Source organism: Hemitrygon akajei, chromosome 20 (assembly GCF_048418815.1).
Source record: "Hemitrygon akajei chromosome 20, sHemAka1.3, whole genome shotgun sequence".
NCBI lineage: Eukaryota > Metazoa > Chordata > Chondrichthyes > Myliobatiformes > Dasyatidae > Hemitrygon > Hemitrygon akajei.
In genome coordinates, this window is record NC_133143.1 from 46077218 (window position 1) to 46092583 (window position 15366).

The 15366-nt window shown below is 38.4% G+C and overlaps 1 protein-coding gene across 5 annotated transcripts in view; it reads right to left on the reverse strand.

Moving 5' to 3' along the window:
• The window catches only part of LOC140713763 (cadherin-12-like), a 421855-nt gene that overhangs the window by 55319 nt on the left and 351170 nt on the right, over positions 1-15366 (reverse strand). The window contains exon 2 of one of the 5 annotated variants that reach the window (XM_073024266.1): positions 8853-8947. The exons of the other annotated variants lie outside the window; for them this stretch is intronic. The gene's annotated coding sequence lies outside the window, so the exon portion shown is untranslated. The remainder of the gene's footprint in view (positions 1-8852; positions 8948-15366) is intronic. 5 annotated transcript variants of the gene reach the window in all.

Consider the following 15366-nt stretch of genomic DNA (forward strand, 5'->3'; position numbering starts at 1 on the left):
GTTTTTTTTACAAGGTTGAGTTGCGAGCTCAACATCAACCTGACACGGATAGTACGGGAGTCACTGGATCGACATCAACCTGGCAAGGGAGCGGTCTGTCTCGAGCCTGGCGCTGATCTCACTGCGCCACCAGCCGACCGGAAAAGGTGGGGTCAGGGTGAATCTTGCTAAGAAAAATTTAAGCCAAGTACAAAGTTACACACTCAACACAGTGTCAACAGCAATGACTTAAAATGGCGGACGGCATCGCGATCCGACTTAAAATGGCAGACGGCGTCGCAATCTGACTTAAAATGGTGGATGGTGTTCTCCTTCTTCGGTTCGCAAGTACAAGTTGTCCATAAGTCAGATGTTCGTAACTCAGGGACCTCCTGTATATAAAGAGTATAAGGGAGGTGAGAACTGATATTGGACTACTGGAAACATGATGCTAGTGAGGTAGTAATGGGAGACAAAGGAAGGGCAGTCGAACTTAATGGGTACTTTGTATCTATCTTCACTGTGGAAGACACTAGCAGTATATCAGATGTCTATAAGTGTCATGGAACAGGAGTGAGTGCCATTGCTATTATGAAAGAAAAAATGTCAGGCAAACTCAAAGGTCTTAAGGTAGTTAAGTCACCTGGACCAGATGGGCTACATCCTGAGAGAGGTTGCTGAAGAGATAATGGATGCATTGGTCATGACCTTTTAAGAATCACTTGATTCAGTCATGGTCCTGGAGGAGTGGAAAATCTCAAATGTCACTATATTCTTTAATTAAGTAAGGAGGAAGGTAAAAGAAAGGAAATTATAGGCCAGTTAGCCTAGCCTCAGTTGGTTGGGAAAGTGTTGGAGTTTATGATTAAGGAAGAGGTTTCGGAGTATTTGGAGACTCATGATAGAGCAGGTCAAAGACAGCATGGTTTGTGTGAAGCGAAATCTTTCCTGACAAATCTGTTAGAGTTCTTCGAGGATGCAACCCATAGGGTGGACAGAGGAGAGCCAGTGGATGTCACTTACATGGATTTTCAGAAGGTGTTTGATAATGTGCCACTATGAGGCTACTTACCAAGTGATGCACCATCAATAACTCTCGGAGACAGGAGGCGAACGATAGACTTTTATTAGCAGCAAGAGACCACGATTAGTAGCAAGAGACCACCACACAACATCCTGGAGACTGAGGGAGGAGCAGTGCCTCCAACCACCTTTATACAGGGGTCTGTGGGAGGAGCCACAAGAGTAGTCAGCAGGGGGGCGTGTCCAGACAGGTATATGTAGTTCATCACACCAAGATAAAATCCTGTGGTGTTACAGGAGAGAAACTGGCATGGATAGAGGAATGGCTGACAGGCAGGAGGAAGTGAGTGGAAATAAAGGGGGCCTTTTCTGGTTGGCTGCTGAGTGTTCCTCAGCAGTCAGTATTGGAACTGCAACTTTTCACCTTATTTTTCAGTGATTTAGATGGTAGAATTGGTGGGTTTGTGGCAAAGTTTACGAATGATATGAAGATAGGTGGAGAGGTAGGTAGTGCTGAGGGAGCAATGCAATTGCAGCAGGACTTAGACAAATTAGAAGAATGAGCAAAAAAGTGGCAGATGGAATACAGTGTTGGGAAATGTATGATCATGCACTTTGGTAAAAGGAGCAACAGTGCAGACTATTATCTAAATAGGGAGAAAATTCAAACATCAAAGATGCAGAGGGACTTAGGAGTCCTCGCGCAAGACTCCCAGAAGATTTACAGATTGAGTCTGTGGTAAAGAAGGAAAATGTAATGTTGGCATTTATTTCAAGGAGAATAGAATATAAAAGAAAGGAGAAAATGCTGAGGCATTATAAGACACTAGTCAGGCCGCACTTGGAGTATTATCAACAGTTTTGGGCCCAATATCTCAGAAAGGATGTGTTGTCATTGGACAGAGTCCAGAGGAGGTTCTAAAGAATGATTCCAGGAATGAAGGGGTTAACATATGAGGAATGTTTGGCAGCTTTCAGCCTGTACTCTCTGGAATTTAAAATGTTACTGAATGTTGAAGGGACTAGATAGGATGGATATGGAGAGGATGTTTCCTATGTGGGAATTTCCAGAACTAGAGTGCATAGCCTTAAAATTGACGGTTGGCCTTTTAGAACAGAGGTAAGGAGGAGATTTTTCAACCAGAGATTGGTGGATCTGTGGAATGCTCTGCTACAGACTGTGATGGAGGCCAAGACCATGGGTATATTTCATGCAGAAGTTGATAGTTTCCTGATTGGTCAGGGCATCAAAGGATATGGTGAGAAGACAGGTGTATGGAGTAGAGTGGTATCCGGGATCAGCCATGATGAAATGGCAGAACAGACTTGATGGGCTGAGTGGCCTAATTCTGCTCTGATGCCTTATGGTGTAAGGGTCTCAGCTTGAAATGTCGACTGCTTATTTATTTCCATAGATGCTGTGTGACCTGCTGAGCTCCTGCAGCATTTTGTATGTGTTTCTCCCAAGTACAGCAGCAAGTTAACTGAGATTTATGGGCTCACGCCTCTCATATGAAACAGAACTCTTCACTTTGCACTCTAAGGCAAGAGCGCCATCAAATGACCAGACTGAAGAATTCAGCTCACAGAAATGTGAAGTAATCAGGGACTGAGTAATCTGAGAAAGGAGCATGGACTATGATGTCCAAGTTTAATTATATGTCAAGTAGAGCAGATGAAAAAGAGAGACAGCATGTGGCTAAGTATTTGCATATTTAAGGGTTGCCAAAGGTATCACTGCACTGTAAACATTTTAACCACTTTTTTATAATGCTGCATACATTCTAAATGCTTGCTGGTATTCATGTAGTTATGGACATTTTATTCTATTTCTGTACTTTAACCTCTATCTTACTTTCATATAATTCTTTACTCTTAGAATGGTTGTTTTTATATCATTCATCACACCAACACACCACAGTGAGTCCCCAATAAATGTAAGTATAAATTGAATGAACTTTATACTTGATTTTCAATGCCAAATGTATTGTTAGATGGTAATTGAAAGGTAACGTATTCACAGTTTACTAAGACTAAAATGGACAAGATTTGACATTAAGTGGTAAGTTTCTTATAATCGCAAAAGTATAAAACTTGCATCATTCAAGGAATTACAAAGGTGAACCAGGTAGCAAGATAATAGGAGAAGAATATTGTCACAAAATGCCTCACATTGGATACCAGTGAATAGAATCATAGAGAGATGCAACATGGAAATCGGCCCCTCTGGCTACTGAGTCTGCACTCTCCATCAACCACTGTCTCACACTAATCTTATCCCAATCCATTTCATTCTATTCACATTCCCATCAACTAATCACCTACCCCACCCCAGATTCTACTAATCAGTTCCACATTTGGAGAAATTTATAGTGAACCGTTATCCTTGCAACCAGTGTGTTTTTAGAGAATGAGAGGAAACTATAACCCTCAGAGGAAGTTGACATTGTCAGAAAGAGAATGTGGAAATGTTGCCTGTGACTATGTTGCTGAAGTTGTGAGTCAGCAGCTCTGCTAGGTATGTCTCTGTGCAACATCAATAGACCCCCATCCTAATTTAGAGTGACTGTACCATTTGAACGCAATATGTTATGACTGTCAGTAACCTCTCCCACAGTGAATTCTGGCCCATTAATATATTTTAAGCCATTGCTGAATATCGTGAATGTAACCTTTAATACTCAAATTATAATGATTGTGTTGTGCATTTAATATTTCAGTAATATTTGAGAAATATTGTATTTATATTGTTTGATTAAGTACTCTTTGTTGTTTAAATAATTCAGTATGGGTTATATGTGAAAGTATGTGCAAGGCATACTTCCTCACACTGTTGCATTACAAAACATAGCAGAGGAGACAAGGTATTTTTTAAATTAACCTAAGATGAGAACCCACTTGTTGAAGCACAGCGAGATATTCGAGTTAAAAAAAATGTGTAATGAGAAATGGTTGAGTGGGGAAATAAATGGAAATAAATTAGTGCAGCACATTTGTTTTAATCTTCACAAGGGGAGAAAGATAGTTGATATAGAAAAAGGCAGAAAATGGACAAATTCACAGATTCGTAAACAGTAAGTACCGGTGATGATAACCATAAGCAGAAATTGCTGGCTACATCAAAAAGACAGATGCATTTATGTATACTGAGCTAATTGAGCAGTATTTTGAAGCAAATGGAATAGCCAATGAGAAGGAAATAAGAGTTTTGTTGAGTGCATTAGATTTAAAGCATTAGAGGTTTAACTTGTCCAAACAAACCAGCCAAATTGAGCTTTGCTGATATTATGAAAATAATTGCTGGGGGGCCGGGGGAAGCTGTGTTCAGTGCAGGTTGGCACTTCCACTGTATCCTGGATAATGATAATGGACTACCTGGCTGTCAGACCACAGTATGTGCAGCTTCAGAGCTGTGTGTCAGATATGGCTATGAGCAGCACTGGGGCCCCACAGGGGACTGTATCAGCTCCCTTCCTGTTTAACCTGTATACCTCAGATTTTAGATACAACACTGAGTCATGCCATCTGCAAAAATTCTTTGATAACTCAGCAATAGTTGGGTGTATACAGTGAGGATGGGAGGATGAATGCAGGGCCTTGGTGGAGTACTTAGTCAAATGGTGCAAGCTGATTCATCGGCAGCTCAACATCAGGAAGACAAAGGATGGATCTTAGGAAGACTAAGTCTGCACTGCTTTCTGTTACTATTGATGGTGAGGATGTGGATGTGGAGAGGTTCTACAAGTACCTCAGTGTGCAGCTGGATGATAGACTTAAGTGGAGCACCAACAGAGGGGCTGTGTACAAGAAGGGCCAGAGTCACCTCTACTTCCTGAGGAGACTGATGTCCTTTGGGGTATGTAGGCCTCTCCTTCACATATTCTATCAGTCTGTTGTCACCAGTACGATCTTCTATGCAATGGTGTGCTGAGGCAATGGCATCAACACGAGTGATGCCGACAGGCTCAATAAACTGATTAGAAAGGCTGGCTCTGTTATAGGCTTCAAACTGGACACATTGGAGGCTGTTGTAGAACAAAGGGCTCCACAGAAAGTCCTAGCAATTCTGGACAATTTTCTCACCCTCTGCATGCTGACTTGGCTGAACAGAGGAACAACTGCACTGCTCCACAGATGCTATTTGAGATCATTCTTACCTTTGGCCAATAAGCTCTATAATGAGTCAACCAATAGCCAGCGAAGTGATGGCCCCCTCCTGTTAGACTGTTTGAAGTAACTTATTTTTTATTCTTTCTAACTTCTCTTTTAATACTTGTATATCTGTGCACTTGTAATGCTACTGTAATTTTCTTTCGGATCAATAAAGTATCTATCTACTTAAAGCAAGAACATTTAGAACTGAAGCCACTGTTGATTGCAGAATGCTTTAAGTTTCATAAGCGAATTCAGAAGGAGGAGTACTGGAATACAACTTACATTTAAAAGAGCAGCTGAAATAGCTGTATCAATGTAATCTGCAGACAGAGGCAGAATTGAGGCAATCACAAATGAACATGAGCATGAACAAAATTGTAACGTCTAAACCGAAACCAGCCTGGCCAAATAAATTGTGTTACCTCTGTGGTAGGAACTCACATACATTGGAGCTATGCAGATTTAAAGCAGAAATTTGCAGAAAATGAAACAAAGTAGGACACATACGAAGAGCATGCCAGGCAGACAAAAGTAAATGGACTGCCCAGTGAAGAGGAAAAGCTAAAAAGTCAAGTTGCATTTTCAAAAACAGCACTAATCTGCATACTTTTAATAACAATCTGATAATGATGAGGGTGACACAGGACTGGGTAGCACTGAATTTTAAAATGTGAAAATTAGCAATAGATAAGCAATATGGCTTACACCAGAAGTGAACAGCAAATTTATGAAAATGGAATTGGACACTGGTTTGAACGTTTCAGTCATTCGACAAAATGAGTTTGAAACGCATTCCAAAGTAACTGAAATGAAGTCCGCAGATATCCAACTACAAACTTATACTGGAGAAATGGGAACTCCTATGACAATGACATTTGTACTAGTGAAATACATCAATCAACAAGTGGCATTGGACTTTGCATGTAGTAAAAATAGGGGGGCCAACATTGTGGGGCATAATTGGTCAAGAAAACTGCAACTTGATTGAAGATCCATCCGCAATTTGAATGCCACATCAACTGAAAACAAATTAAGAAAGCTTCTGAATGATGCCACAGCAGTGTTCAGAGATGGAACTGGAAAATTCAAACATACCAAAGGTAAAATTCTGTAAAATGAAAATGCCACGCCCAAGATTTACAAAACCCATCCAGTTCCCTATACCATCCATATTAAAGTAGCCAGTGAGCTAGACTGCATGAGGCCTGAAGGAATTATTTCCTATACTGAGTGAAGCCCATGGGAAATGCCAATGTTCCCAGTAGCAAGAAGAATGGATCTGTCAGAACCTGTGGTTACTTTAAGGACACCAACAACCCACTACTGAAAGTAGATTCAAATACCAAAGTCCAACTGGATGAATGAAAGGCCAAAAAGAAAGGAATCAATGGAGATACAAAACCAGAGGATTTGTCTGCTGTGGATGAGGAAACCAAGAGGAAAGATAAGATTGTAAAGGGAGCAATAGAAGAATTAGGGTTAGGGTTAGCATCATGGACAACCTTAATGTCAGCTTTCATTGAAAATCATAGAAAACATCAAATATTCTCATTTTAGCCTGCTATGGCTGAGAATCATAATACCATCTATGATGTGTAGCCAGTGATAAAGTTACTATTTAATAGACATATATACTTAATGTAACCTAGTTTTTGTCTTGCTTTATACTTACTTATGATGTGTTTCATTGTACTGCTGCCATAAAGTTAACAAATTTCAAGACAAATGCTGGTGAAATTAAATCTGATACCGACTCTAAGAATATACCAGTGAATTAAATGTACCTGCCCAAGATCAAAATGTGCATCATTGAAAGAAGAAAGAAAGGAAAAAGAAAGATGATATAAATGCTATGGAAATGGATGAGAATAAATGAGACTTAAATTCTTGAGAGATTAGCAAATTCAGGGATACTCTGAAGAAACTAAAAGAAGAAAAACGAAGGTGAGAAAAAGGAAGACAAGGAGTTGAAATGGAGAGAAGAGATAGGAAGAGTGAACTGTGGTAGGGATCGTGAGTCAACCAAGGATAAGGGAAGAGAATGCAACCGAGAAAGGGATTGAGAGCAGGATAAACAGACAGAAAGAAGCTGGGACCAGGAGAGAAACAAGGATCAAAGTAGATCCAGAGAGAAAAGCTGAGAAAAGGAGAAGGAGGGTGTCCACAACTGTCAGAACCACTTCCTTCAGTCTCAGAGTCAACTCGTACAACTACCAAGGAGAAGGCCCCAGAACCTGAGATTGTTTCACAACTAGAAGTTTCATCTGCCAATCATAGTGATCTTCGTTATCAGAAAAGGCAAACATAAGAAATCTTCCACAGTGATAAAATCTTTAGGCCTGAATGGGACAATATAAAATTTACTATGCGGTGAATGTCTATATAGTAGTTGTATTATACTGTATTATATATATGAATCTCAATTGAGATGCATTTTATATTAAGTTGGAGTTTATAGCTAAGCAGGAAGAATTGTAGTGTATTTAATATTCAGTAATATTTGAGTAATATTGTATATGTGTTGTTTGATTAAGCATTCTTTGATGCTTAAATAACTAATTACGGGTTATATATAAAAGCACATGCATGGCATACATCATCACACCGCCACCATGTCATACGTGCACATCACGCTAAAGTAAAGAACAAACTAAGGCCCATTCTCCTGGGTTCCCAGTCTTTTGCTCACAATTAGCTTTTATGTTTCAGAGTTTACAAAACATTATATAAGGATGTCTCCTATTCACTCATACATAATTTAAACAGCATGGTTTTAATGCTGCAATTGCTCACGCTGCAATTGTGACAACACGTTTTGCGTAAGGGAAAATAAATAGATCAGGACTTGGAATTTCATTCAGAATTGGATCACACAACTGTAAAACAATAATGGGTAAGGTCAGGCAACATACTCCAGAAATCCCAAGCTTGACTGACAGGAACAGGTATTTGCTCCTTCAATGACACGTACAGGTTGGAGTCTTGGCATAGAAGCTCAAGGATTTCAAGTTGGAGAATTATTTTTTTTATTTAAATGCAGGATATTATAAGCTGTTTCAAATTTCTTGGGTAGTGAGAAATAATCAACGTTGCATTCTTTAAGCCACTGAACACTGCGGCAAGTAAAGTGACTTAAGCGTACAAGTAGGTACAATCCCAGCACGTATACATCAGGAAATCTTGAAGCATTATGTAAACTACTGTAGCGAGAAAAGATACTGTGCTATACAACAGTCAGACACATTCATGGTTTAGATGACTTGGTATGTCATTCAAACCTTATAATTGTATTCTAACCCGGTAATACATATCTTCATTATCTCTCAATCGCTCACTCAATCTCTTGCTTAAAACTCATTATCTTTTTATTTCCTCTATAATTCTTTGGTGGAAATAGAATCAATTTCTTTAATAAACTCCCCTGTGATTCACGTGCTATTATGTTGCATTATTCTGCGATCATGATCTTCCAACAGCCTCTCAATCTTCATTTTATGCCATTTTGGTACAACTTTAACTAACATTAACATTATTTTACTGAGATTATATTATCACAAACTGCAGTGAATAGACAGGAATAATTTATTCTCTGAATGCATTTGAGCTGTGTCCTTGTAATTAGTGAGAGCACATAAACCATGGGAAGTAAGTTTGCAGTCAATGTCTTATATTCAATTTCCTATAAAAGAACTTACAGTTATATCGTGCTGTTCACCTCTTCCCTAATTTCATTTGTTGCAAATTAAGTATTGTTTGAAATGTCGTCAATATTGGAATGTAGGAAAAGTTACTGAAAATAAAAATGGAAAAAATTACTTCAGATGCTGGAAATTTGAATTAAAACAGTAAATCATCAACTGGGTTATGCCTAGTTCTCACTGCTGCCATCCGGGACTAGGTACAGATGCCTGAACATGCACACTAATGATTCAGGAACTGCTTCTTCCCCTTTGCCATCTGATCTCTGAACGGACATTAAACCCATGAACTCTACCTCATTACTCTTTTATTTCTATTTTTGGACTATTTGTTTAATTTAACTATTTTTAATATATATATATACACACACACACACTTAACTGTAATTCATGTTTTTTCCCCCTATTATTATGTATTGCATTGTATTGCTACGGCAAAGACAAGCTTCATAACATGTGCCAGTGATGTGGATTCTAAATGCTGGAATCATTTAGTATGTCAGGCAGAGATGAGTCCTGTCTGGAAACATTAACTATTTCTCCTTCCACTGACGCTGCTGAATATTTCCAGCATTTCCTGTTTTAAAAGTGATTGCACAACCGGCTTCTTTGATGAACAGTATGACAAAGTCAATATAATCTGGTTGGGGGTGAGGTGTGTCAGCTGTGACATGCTGGCTGACCAAAATGTAAAAAGCTAATTTTTTGCTTCTTTTCCTTTCCAAAATGGTGCCACTGGATCTTTCATGGCACTTGGGAAATCAGACTGAGTCTCAAATTAAGGTCCCATCCAAAAGATTGTGCATTCAGTGATGTAACATTCCATCAGCACTATGTGTTTATGGAGAGGGGGTTTAACATGTAACCACCTTCAAATGTATGAATGTTAGCACTGATCCTTAGATTATAAGCTAAATTCCTCATAGAGTTTTTCCAGTATGTTACCAGGAAAGTTGATAAAGGCAAGGCAAGGCAATAGATATTATCTACAAGGACTTAAGCAAAGTTTTTGACAATGGCCCGCATGGGAGGTTGGTCAAGAGGTTTCAGACATTTGGCATTCAAGATGAGGTATAATATTGGATTAAACATTGGCTCCATGGAAGGGTGGTAGTAGATGGTTGCTTCTCCTACTGGAGGTGTGTGACTAGTGGCCTGCCGCAGGATCAATGCTGGGTCCATTGTTGTTTGTCATCTATATCGATGATCTGGAGGATAACGTAGTAAACTGGATCAATAAATTCACAGACAACAACAAGATTGTAGTGGATAGTGAGGAAGGCCATCAAAACTTGCAGTGGGATCTGAGCCAGCTGGAAACATGGGCTAAGAATTGACGAATGGAATTTAATGCAGCCAAGTGTGAAGTTTTGCACTTTGGGAGGACCAGCCAGGGCAGGTCTTACACGGTGAGCGATAGGGTACTGAGGAACATGGTAGAACAGAGGGATCTGGGAATACAGATCTTGAAAGTGGCATCACAAGTGGATAGAGTCATAAAGAAAGTTTTTGGAACATTAGCCTTCATAAATCAATGTAATGAGTACAGGAGTTGGAATGTTATGTTGAAATTATATAAGATGTTGCTGAGGCCTAATTTGGAGTTTTGTGAGCAGTTTCGGTTGCCAACCTACAGGAAAGATGTAAGTAAGAATGAAAGAGTACAGAGAAAATTTACAAGGATGTTGTTGGGACTGGAGTACCTGAGTTTCAGGGAAAGATTGAATAGGTTAGGACTTTATTCCCTAGAAAATAGGAGATTGAGTGAAGATTTGATAGAGGTACACAAAATTATGATTGGTATAGATAAGGCAAATACAAGCAGGTTTTTTCCACTGAGGTTGTGTAGAGGTCGTAAAAGGTGAAGTGTTTAATGGAAACATGAGGAGGAACTTCTTCACACAGAAGACGGTGAAACTATGGAATGAGCTTCCAGAGCAAGTGGTGGTACAGGTTTGAGTTAAGAGAAATTTGGATGGCTTTGTGGCCGAGTGGAGTATGGAGGGTTAGGTTCCAAGGGTAGGCCAATAGGACTAGGCAGGTTAACGGTTCAGCACGGGGTAGGGAGGCCAATGTTCCTGTTCCTGCGCTGCAGGGTTCTATAACTCTATGACCCTAAATGGTGTTATTGCACCTGTGTTAACCTCCTTTCTGGTAGCTCATTCCATATCATCCCTTTCTTGAGAAAGTTGTTTCTCAGAATCTTTTAAAATCTTCCCCTTCTCCTCTTACAGCTGTCTTTTAGTATTAGATTCCCCTCTCCTGGAAACAAAAGATTACATATTGACCCTATCTGTACTCCTCATGATTTTTACACACCTCTATAACATTAAACCTCATTTTCCTTATTCAATTCTTGACTACCCTCAAAAGAATTTAAATCCGGTGGTTTATCTCATGCACCATTGTAATGAATAGTGATTCACTTTACAAATAATTTAAGACTGCTTAGAAAGAAAATAAAATCAAAATAATTCGTTGAAGTTACTTAAAAGTAGTAGCAATGCAGTGACACAGATTATACTTACAAATGTATTATGATATGGAAGGACAACAAATAAGATGCAAATTTATGTGAACTTCCCTGCTTCTCTCTACTCCCTGTACTTCCTGAGGAGACTGAGGTCCTTTGGAGTTTGTAGGCCTCTCCTTTACATGTTCTACCAATCTGCTGTTGCCAGTACAATCTTCTATGTGTTGGTATGCTGGGGAAATGGCATCAACACTGATGATGCCAACAGGCTCAATAAAATGACTAGAAAGGCTGGCTCTATTATAAGAATCAAACTGGACATTCTGCAGGCTGTGGCAGAACTAAGGACTCCACAGAAAATCCAGGCAATTCTGGACAATGTTTCTCACCTTCTGCATGCTATCATGGCTGAACAGAGGAGCATTTTTAGTAATAGACTGAAACCAATGTGCTGCTCCAAACAGCACTCTCTGTGGTCATTCTTACCCTCAGCCATTAGGCTCTATAATGAGTCAACCTATAGCCGGGGAAGTGATGACCCCCTCCCGTTAGACTGTTTGAGGTAACTTATTTATTATTCTTTCTTACTTCTCTTCTAATATTTGTATATTTGTATGTCTGTACACTTGTAATGCTACTGTGACACTGTAATTTTCTTTGGGATCAATAAAGTATCTACCTATCTATTAGAAATTGTTCTATTTCACTCAATTGATAAGATAAGTTTTGCTATTGATTTTCTTTTCACGCAACGCCAACAGCTAAAGATTAGAATGGCATCCTGGGAAAGACAAACCTGCAACTGTGACACCATTACCGACTAATTCATGACCCCAGTGACATCTTATACCTGCATCTGATGGTGAATGTCCAACATTTCACTTCTCCTGATACCCTGGAGGTTCCTATTAGTGAACTACTCCTGCAGATTTATTTAGTATGCTGCTCAGCTACACTAGAAAGCTCACCAGTCCAAAAGTACACCCTTCTTTTCTGAATTCAGATAGATTATTAAGGAAAAGCAATATGTACTGACTGCCAGTGGACTGTGTAGCGTTGACCCCTGAAGACATTCAGAGTTGGAGATTAATGATTGCAACATATTTACTGCAGGTTCACTGGGAAATATTTCACAGTCCACTGTTGCAGGAAAGCTGTACTATTAAACAACAGGATTTGCTGTGTACTTTCCAAAAAAAAGACCATTCATCTTCAGTTCATGTAGGCAAACACAAAAATCAGCTTTTCTCCCCTTTGGTATAGCATGTGCTATGGGCTTGGGCCAGATCATCAGCCTCAACAAGTGCACTGGGTTTTGCATTAGAATCACACTTCTCAAGATTGCCAACGAAAAATGCATTTGTCAAACAACTGAACAATGTTCTTCAATTTAAAAAAAAAGTCATGTCAGGAAGTCACACTAGCTTCGTCATCAGCTCTAAAGAGAAAATTGGTTTCCAGCTAGATACCACTGTAAACTTCCTGCATGCTTATACACATCACTTTTGAGATTTACCATTATGCTCTGACACTATTTGGGAATCTGCCTTCCTTACACTTACTAATCAAAACTGTTACTAATCAAATCTCACTCTTAACAGAATCTTGATGAGCCTTTTGTATAATAACATGGCTTCTTGACTGCACAATCTACTGTGTTATGAACTTACACTTTCTTGTTTAATTGCATTACACTTTTTTCTGTCCTCTGCATTATTATTGCTTTACCTGGTTCTACCTTAATGCATTGTGTACTGATTTTATCTGTATGAATCATATGCAAGGCATGTGTTTCATTGTATCTTGGTACATGTGACAATAATAAACAAATTCCAATTCTATTTCCAGTTCCAAAGCACTCCCAGTTGAGAGTCAAAACTTTGTTTTAGTTTGTTCACATCCTGGGGGTGCATCAAGTAGACAAGAGTAACTAATACTATGTGGATACGAGAATGGCAATACAGGTTTTAGAGGATAAAGGAAGTTGCAAGTGAAGGAGTGAAAGGAGGTCTTATGTTAAATGTTACTTTTTTACAATGAACAGCTGGTATACCTCAGCCTGAAGGTTTGGCAGTGGATACATTTCTAAGCATTGCAAAACATGTTGACATTCAAGAAAAAAAAGCTAATTTTGGAATTTACTAGGAGAAATAAACAGGAATTCCACAGAATGGTCAGCAATCTTCTGGGATCGAAGACAACAGTTTAAATTTACAAATGCACAGAAGCAAACTGAAAGCAGAAAAGTACAGATTTTAAAAACCTGTATAAAAAAAAAGCAGAGAATGTTGGAAACATTCAGAGAAAAATATGTCATGTCAATGACATTTCAACATTGCCAGCTTAGGTGAACCCCATAGCCAGCCTGTGAGAAGCTAGGTTATATGAGTTCACTCTGTAACCATAATGGTTTCTGTAATTCTGATACACACATTATAAATTTCCCTTCAGACAACACACTCAGAAGGAATCATTAATCAAGTTTAAAGATAATTCTTAAAGCGTTGCAACAGTTTACTCATTCCTGCATTACAGAATATTTATTCTTTTTATTAAGGAAAGATTTATACCTGTAATAATTTCCTATGTTTTTCTAATACCAATAGACACATTGTGTACCACAAATATTTCATGCTTGTTCTTCTATTCTTTAGGTTTCCATATTACTTCTATCTCATGATGGCAGCTTTTTCACTGACATTCAAGATACTTCATTAATCTGACAGATATGTAACTTTACCTTTATATATCAAATGATCAAGCAATGTTCTTTATAAACATGAGAAATCCTGCAGAAATCCAAAGCAACATACAAAAATTGCTAGCAGAACTCAGATGGTCAGGCAGCATCCATGGAAATGAACAGTAATGTTATTTACATAGCTAACTGACAAAACTAATATTTTAACCATTGTTGTTTGTCATAAACAGGATGAATAACCTAGGAAAACAATTCTTTCATTTTCACTTTCCAGGGACAGAGAAAAGCTTATGAAATTATGCCATGGTACATGGATCTCAAAGATTTAAAGTGATTTAAATATTCACTTTTTCTGTAATTGCTAAATAACTATAATCAAAATTAAATTTCTTATCTGCATAGCCAGCTTCCCCAGCAAAAATATAACACCACACAAATTTGAAATATTATTTGGTCCGATGCATTTAAGAACAATTGAAAGCCTTAGCCAAATAATAGCCATAGGCTATTTGAGAACTTATTCTAATGCTAATGTAGAAACTAAGAAATGTTCAAGACTCACATGTCACTAACATTTGAATAGATTTAAGTTGTAATTCATCCTCACTTTTACACATGACACAAACTGGTTGAATGCTATAAAGAGTAGACAATTGAGACTGTCATCTTGCTTCTCAAGCTATACAGATCATAATCTCCCTTGAAATGATGGCAATGCATTCAGAATTGTACTAACTACGCTGTTTATTGTACTTCTCATGGTCACTCACTGTGCATCAATGATTTTATTTCCCCAAGTCCCACCGCCAACTCAAACTTTATGCCACTTCAACATTTTACTTATATTTCTGTGAACAACCCATTCTCTTACTTTGTAGCTTTTAAAGCATTAATTTTACTTTACTTCTCTCAACGTTAGCTTTATGTACTCATAAATATTTTGCCTGACTTTTTGTAACACAATAAATATTCTGTTGACAAAAATGCTAACAATCATGAAGCCATCACTGATCAACATCCAGTGGAGGACACAAGTAAAGAAGGTCTCAGATTTTAACCTTATTTTGAAAATAGAGTCCATGTTGAACGATTTAGGAATGGACTTGGGTAGATTTGTTTACATACCAAAAGGTGAGAGAAAACCTCTGATATTAGTGCAGCTATTCCAATCAGACTAATGGCCATTTATAGAATTCTTTTGTAAATATTCATCTAATTAATCAATGTCCTTAAGGCAAGAATAACAATTATTCTTAAACGGATTGTGCTCTAGACTCAACAATGAGATTGACTCTTAACTACCATCTGAAAGAGCACATCAAGTCAATCAGTTCAGG